Raw genomic sequence first — 7,766 nt, forward strand, 5'->3', positions numbered from 1 at the left:
TTTTGTGTGTTTGTTCTGTTGTCTTATTATAGTGATGTTGAATTTGAAAATAATTCCTTTTTTTTTTTTTTTGAGATGGAGATTTTGCTCTTGTTGCCCAGGCTGGAGTGCAGTGGTGTGATCTTGGCTCACTGCAACCTCTGCCTTCTGGGTTCAAGTGATGCTTCTGCCTCAGCCTCCTGAGTAGCAGGGAATACAGGCGCCCACCACCACACGGGGCTAATTTTTGTATTTTTAGTAGAGACGGGGTTTCACCATGTTGGGCAGGATGGTCTCCATCTCCTGACCTTGTGATCTGCCCGCCTGGGCCTCCCAAAGTGCTGGGATTACAGGCGTGAGCCACCACGCCCAGCCTGAAAATAATTCTATTAAAATTTTTCTGTTATATAATGCTTTTATACAACCCCCGATTTATAAGTAGCAACATTACTAGTGATTTTCACTGGAGTTAGAAAGCAGAACAGTTTCTTTTTAGATGCTAGCTTAAAAACAGAAATAAATATACCATTCCTACTTTTTCTCCATCAGGAATGGGATAGCTTTGTTAAACATAAACTAGGGCCAGGGCCAGTAATCCTTCAGTTGAGTGTCCAGACAGGATTGATACAGTGGCCATCTGTTGTCTTGTCTGTCATGTGAGCCTCTCCCCTTCTTCCGCTATCAGAAAACCTTTCATAGGAGGAATGCATTGCACATATTTCAATGTGGAGCTGACCTTGTCGTGTAAGTCTCTTCCCCCACTCCAGCACTAACATCAATATCTTCTACTCATTTAACCATAATGATGGATTCTGACCCAGGGAAAGCCATTTTGAGAGGTGATAGCGTGCTGGCAGTCCTCACAGCCCTCGGTCGCTCTCGGCGCCTCCTCTGCCTGGGCTCCCACTTTGGCGGCACTTGAGGAGCCCTTCAGCCCGCCGCTGCACTGTGGGAGCCCCTTTCTGGGCTGGCCAAGGCTGGAACCGGCTCCCTCAGCTTGCAGGGATGTGTGCAGGGAGAGGCGCGGGCGGGAACCGGGGCTGCGCGCCGTGCTTGCGGGCCAGCGCGAGTTCCAGGTGCGCGTGGGCTTGGCGGGCCCCGCACTCGGCGCCGCCGGCCGTCCTAGCGGCCCCGGGCAGTGAGGGGCTTAGCACCTGGGCCAGCAGCTGCTGTGCTCAATTTCTCGCCAGGCCTTAGCTGCCTTCCCGCGGGGCAGGGCTCGTGACCTGCAGCCCGCCATGCCTCCCCACTTCCGTGGGCTCCTGTGCTGCCGGAGCCTCCCCGATGAGCGCCACCCCCTGCTCCACGGTGTCCAGTCCTATCGACCACCCAAGGGCTGAGGAGTGCTGGCGTAGGGCGCGGGACTGACAGGCAGCTCCACCTGTGGCTCCGGTGGGCGCGGGATCCACTGGGTGAAGTCAGCTGGGCTCCTGAGTCTGGTGGGGACTTGGAGAACCTTTATGTCTAGCTAAGGGATTGTAAATACACCAATCGGCACTCTGTATCTAGCTCAAGGTTTGTAAACACACCAATCAGCACCCTGTGTCTAGCTCAGGGTTGGTGAATGCACCAATGGACACTCTGTATCTAGCTAATCTAGTGGGGAGGTAAAGAACTTTTGTGTCTAGCTCAGGGATTGTAAACGCACCAATCAGCGCCCTGTCAAAACAGACCACTGGGCTTTCTGTAAAATGGACCAATCAGCAGGATGTGGATGGGGCCAGATAAGAAAATAAAAGGCTACTGGAACCGGCTGTGGCAACCAGCTCACGTCCCCTTTCACATTGTGGAAGCGTTGTTCTTTCGCTCTGTGCAGTAAATCTTGCTGCTGCTCACTCTTTGGGTCCATACTGCCTTTATGAGCTGTAACACTCACCACGTAGGTCTGCAGCTTCACTCAGCTTCAGTCTTGAAGCCAGCAAGACCATGAACCCACCGGGAGAAAGGAACAACTCCAGACACGCTGCCTTAAGAGCTGTAACATTCACTGCGAAGGTCGGCAGCTTCACTCCTGAGCCAGCGAGACCACGAACCCACCAGAAGGAAGAAACTCCGAACACATCCGAACATCAGAAGGAACAAACTCCAGACGCGCCATCTTAAGAGCTGTAACACTCACCGCGAGGGTCGGCAGCTTCATTCTTGAAGTCAGTGAGACCAAGAACCCACCAATTCCGGACACAATTTGACTCAAGCCAGGCCATTAACAGTTTCTCTTGGATCTTTTTGCAGAGCTACTAGGGAAGATACACTCTTTCTGCAGGTAGGTTATGAGTCTTGGAGTCTTGGTATATCATGCACAGTGTGTAGTAGTCTGCCAAGAGCTGGATGGCAAGAGAGAGACAGAACCTTGTTTATATTGTCTGATCCTCAATCCCCATACTTCTGCACTTTTTACTTTTCACCCACTTAAGGAGTGTGACCTGGGTTTCCATAACTTTGAATGGAAAGAGACCTAATACAAGTGGTTAAGAATATTGTGGAGGCCAGGCACGGTGGCTCACGCCTGTAATCCCAGCACTTTGGGAGGCTGAGACGGGCGGCTCATGAGGTCAGGAGATCGAGACCATCCTGGCTAACAGAGTGAAACCCCGTCTTTACTAAAAATACAAAAAAATAGCCAGGTGTGGTGGCGGGTGCCTGTAGTCCCAGCTACTCGGGAGGCTGAGGCAGGAGAATGGCGTGAACCCAGGAGGCAGAGCTTGCAGTGAGCCAAGGTGGCACCATTGCACTCCAGCCTGGACAACAGAGCAAGACTCTGTCTCAAAAAAAAAATATATATATAGTGGACATAGTGCAGTTTTTGTTACCTTAAAAAATAATTTTCTATGTGAGACCATATTAAAGAAATTTATTTTGCAGGTTAAAATTTAAAGTGTACATTTTGTTGCCATTTTGGAAGTGCAACATAACATTGGTTTAACAACTATACAGCCTGTGTCTCTAATCCTTCCCTATTTTAAAACTTGCAGTAGGGATAAGAACCTGTGGGTTTATATTGGCTTAATGATGGTTGTTGTTAATGTTTTCCACTGGAGGCAAGGTACTTCCATAGAACATTAAAGTGTGAAGGCCCTTGGAAATTGTCTAGTGAAGTCTATCTTCTCATTTAACAAGTGAGCAAACTTAAGACCTAAAAAAATGTAAGTGATATGAACTCGTTTATCTACTCTTCCTTCAGAAATGAAGTTATAAAGACTAGAAAAATGTTCTAGGTGAAGCTTTGGTATGAAGTAAGAGAGAGAGACAGAGAGAAAAGAAAGCTGGGTAACATCAGAACCACGAAAGTGTCAGTTCTTATCAACTTTTGCTAAATTGCTGCAATTATACACCTTTTAACAAATATCCTAGCCCATAGACTCACCAAAACCACACTGTACTTTGCTACCAGACTTGTCTTCTAAAAACACTGATCTAACCATATCACTCTGATAATTTTTTTTTTTTTTTTTTTTTTTTTTTGAGATGGAGCTTTGCTCTTGTTACCCAGGCTGGAGTGCAACGGTATGATCTCGACTCACTACAACCTCCACCTCCCTGGTTCAAGCAATTCTGCCTCAGCCTCCAGAGTAACTGGGATTACAGGCACCTGCCACCACGCCCAGCTAATTTTTTGTATTTTTAGTAGAGTTGGCGTTTCACTATGTTGGCCAGGCTGGTCTTGAACTCCTGACCTAAGGTGATGCACCCACTTTGGCCTCCCAAAGTGCTGGGATTACAGGCATGAGCCACCGTGCCCAGCCCAAAAATCTTTTAAAAAATATTGGAAAGTAGGCCAGGTGCGGTGGCTTACTCCTGTAATCCCAGCACTTTGGGAGGCTAAGGTGGATGGATCATCTGAGGTCAGGAGTTGGAGACCAGCTTGGCCAACATGGTGAAATCCCATCTGTACTAAAAATACAAAAATTAGCCAGGCATGGTGGTGCATGCCTGTAGTCCCAGCTACTTGGGAGGCTGAGGCAGGAGGATCTCTTGAACCCGGGAGGTGGAGGTTGCAGTGAGCCAAGATTGTGCCACTGCATTCCAGACTGGGCGACAGAGTGAGATCTCTGTCTCAAAAAAAACAAAAAATCAGAAAGAAAAAAGTGTCCAGCTGGTTTCATTGCAGAAATTGACAAACTGATCCTAAAGTGAAATAAACCTAAAGGGACACAAAATAGTCAAAATAATCTTGAAAATGAATAACAAAGTTGGAGAACTCATACTTCTCACTTTCTTTCTCTCTCTCTTTTTTTTTTTTTTTTTAATTTGAGACAAGGTCTCACTATGCTGCCCAGGCGGGAGTGCAGTGGCACAATCACAGCTCACTGCAGCCTCAACCTCTGGGGCTCAGGCAATCTCCCCACCTCAGCCTCCCAAGTAGCTGGGACTACATGCCTACACCACCATGCCTAGCTAATGTTTTGGTATTTTTTTAGAGATGGAGTTTCACCGTGTTGCCCAAGCTGGTCTCGAACTCCTGGGCTCACGTGATCTGCCTGTCTTGGCCTCCCAAAGTGCTGGGATCTCACTTTCAAACGTAATACAAAACTGCAGTAATCAAGACAGTGTAATTCTGGCATAAGGATAGACATATAGATCAACAGAATAGAACCCAGAGGCCAAAAATAAACCCTAACATATACAGTTAATCAATTTTTTTTTTTTTTTTTTTTTTAAGATAGAGTCTCGCTCTGTCACCCAGGCTGGAGTGCAGTGATGTGATCTCGGCTCATTGCAAGCTCCGCCTCCCAGGTTCATGCCGTTATCTTGCCTCAGCCTCCTGAGTAGCTGGGACTACAGGCACCTGCCACCATGCCTGGCTAATTTTTTTTTTTTTTGTATTTTTAGTAGAGATAGGGTTTCACCATATTAGCCAGGATGGTCTCAATCTCCTGCCCTTGTGATCTGCCCGCCTGGGCCTCCCAAAGTGCTGGGATTACAGGCATGAGCCACTGCACCCAGCCCAGCTAATCAGTTTTTAACAAGGGTGTCAGATGATTCATTGGGGGAAAAACAGTATTTTCAACAAATGGTGCTGGAACAACTAGATCCACCAGCAAAATAATAAATTTGGAGCCCTACCTCACACCATATACAAAACTTAAAATGGATCAAAGTCCTAAATAGAAAAGCTAAAGTCATAAAACTTTTAGAAGAAAACATAGGTATAAATTTTGGGTCAGATGGTTCTTAGATATGACACAAATTACAAGCAATGAATTAAAAAATAGTGATAATTTTCTCTGACCTATTGTAAAGAAAAGCAGTAATTTCAAAGCTACTGCCAGATCTTTTGGGTCACTGAAAAGTATCCACCAGCAGTAGATGGTCCCACTGGTCCTGTTGTTTCAAATGCTGTAGCTAGCATAGTCTGAAATCCAGAGAATGAATAATAGGAAAACCGATTCTGTCAGCACAATCTTGTACAGTCCCATTCTGTTTTTTGTTTGTTTGTTTGTTTTTTGAGACCGAGTCTCACTCTGTCACCCAGGCTGGAGTGCAGTGGCACAATCTCAGCTCACTGCAACCTCCACCTCTTGGGTTCAAGTGATTCTCCTGCCTCAGCTTCTCAAGTAGCTGGGACTACAGGCACACACCACCATGCCTGGCTAATTTTTTTTTTTTTTTTGTAGTTTTAGTAGAGACAGGTTTCACCATTCTGGCCAGGCTGGTCTTGAACTCCTTTCCTCGTGATCCACCTGCCTTGGCCTCCCAAAGTGCTGGGATTAAAGGCATAAGCCACCACGCCCAACCCATTCTGTTAAGAGTAGGAAAATCTGTGTAGATTTATCTGCGCTTAGGGAAATGTTTGTCTTCCCTTACCTGAATTTGTATTGTCCCAGCACTGAGAAATGTTTGTCCTTGGAGAGTGTGTGTGTGCTTGGTTCAGTAAGTTAACAGAAAACTATAAGAAGAATGAAGATGAACATTTTCTTTGCATACTGTTGTAGACACTTGAGGGACCTAGACTTGAGGTGCCAAATGGGACCGTTTTCCTGAACCACCTCCTACGGAAAAAATCAGATTTATTATGTTTTGCATAATTGTGTCTTATGAATTGCTCTGCTCGTGAAAAGTAGAGTTGGGGTTTGGAGTGTTGTGGGGTGGGCTGTGGATGCCAGAGGGAGACCAATCCCTGTGGGTAGGCATTAACAGTTTTCCTAAAAGGGAATGGGACTTTTTTTTTTTTTTTTTTTTTTTCAATGGGGAGGGATTAAAGAAAGCCCATTCACTGAGGAGCAGCAGAGAGGTAAACTTCAGACAGGACAACTGCTCTGTGTCTATGAAGGGAACCTGAAACCGCCTTTGCAAAATTATGACTGAGACAGTGAAAGAGATTTAACTTAACCAACTCCATCTTGCTTATTTTTTTATTTTTATTGAGACAGAGTCTCACTCTGTTGCCCAGGCTGGATTGCAGTGGTGCTATCTCGGCTCACTGCAACCTCTGCCTCCCAGGTTCAAGCGATTCTCCTGCCTCAGCCTCCTCAGTAGCTGGTATTACAGGCGCCCACCACCACGCCTGGCTAATTTTTGTATTTTTAGAAGAGATGGGGTTTCCCTATGTTGGCCAGGCTGGTTTCAAACTCCTGACCTCAGATGATCCACCCACCTCGGCCTCCCAAAATGTTGAGATTACATGTGTGAGCCACCATGCCCAGCCAGACTCCATCTTGCTTCTAACCTCCAAGCTGTCGTTGTTCATTCCTGGGTGTAGGCTGAACGAACTTTGGGAGAAACTAACATAGTTTGTAGTTTATAGTTTAAACAAAGACGGTAACAGCGCTTTCTGAAAACAGACCTCTTTCTTGCCTGGAAACTATTTAACATTAGCCACAAGATTAAAAATTATGATTTAGGAGTCATGCAGCTGGAGGCTGTGAGATTCTGACCCTCCCTAAACTGCTCTTAAGATCAATGTTTGAGATATTTTGCAGACCCTGCACTTGATGGATCACCTGGCACCACCGACTTAATAAACTGGCTTATCTGATCTTGTGGCCTCCACTCAGGAACTGACTGAGGGCAAGAAGACAGCTTCAACTCCCTGTGATTTCACCCCTGACCAATCACCACACCTGGCTCACTGGCTACCCTCCCATCCCCACCCACCAAGTTATCCTTAAAAACTCTGCTCTCCGAATGCTCAGGGAGACTGATTTGAGTAATAAAACGCCAGTCTCCTGCACAGCTGGCTCTGCGTGAATTACTTTATTGCAACTCCCCTGCCTTGATGAATTGGCTCTGTCTAGGCAGCAGGCAAGGTGAACCCCTTGGGTGGTTACATTAGGACTTAAAATAATAAATTATTAAGAACCCTAGAGAGTCATTTTTTTAATGGATTATATCTATCAATACTTACAGTATTATAAATTAAAATAAATGAAAATATAAACTTATTGAAAATATTTACATGAATAATGTCATTTCATGAATATAGCTATATTTTCTTTTCTTTTCTTTTCTTTTTTTTTTTTTTTTTGAGACGGAGTCTTGCTCTGTCGCTCAGGCTGGAGTGCAGTGGCACAATCTCGACTCACTGCAACCTCCACCTCACGAGTTGAAGTGATTCTCCTGCCTCAGCCTGAGTAGCTGGGATTACAGGCACGCGCCACCACGCCTGGCTAATTTTTGTATTTTTAGTAGAGATGGGGTTTCACCATGTTGGTCAGGCTGGTCTCAAACTCCTGAACTTGTGATCTACCCACCGGGGCCTCCCAAAGTGGTGGGATTACAGGAGTGAGCCACCACACCCGGCCTATAGCTATATTTTCAAAAATAAAAGATTAGTGAGAAGAATGGCA

The sequence above is a fragment of the Pongo pygmaeus genome, chromosome 6, assembly GCF_028885625.2.
Source record: "Pongo pygmaeus isolate AG05252 chromosome 6, NHGRI_mPonPyg2-v2.0_pri, whole genome shotgun sequence".
NCBI classification, from domain to species: domain Eukaryota; kingdom Metazoa; phylum Chordata; class Mammalia; order Primates; family Hominidae; genus Pongo; species Pongo pygmaeus.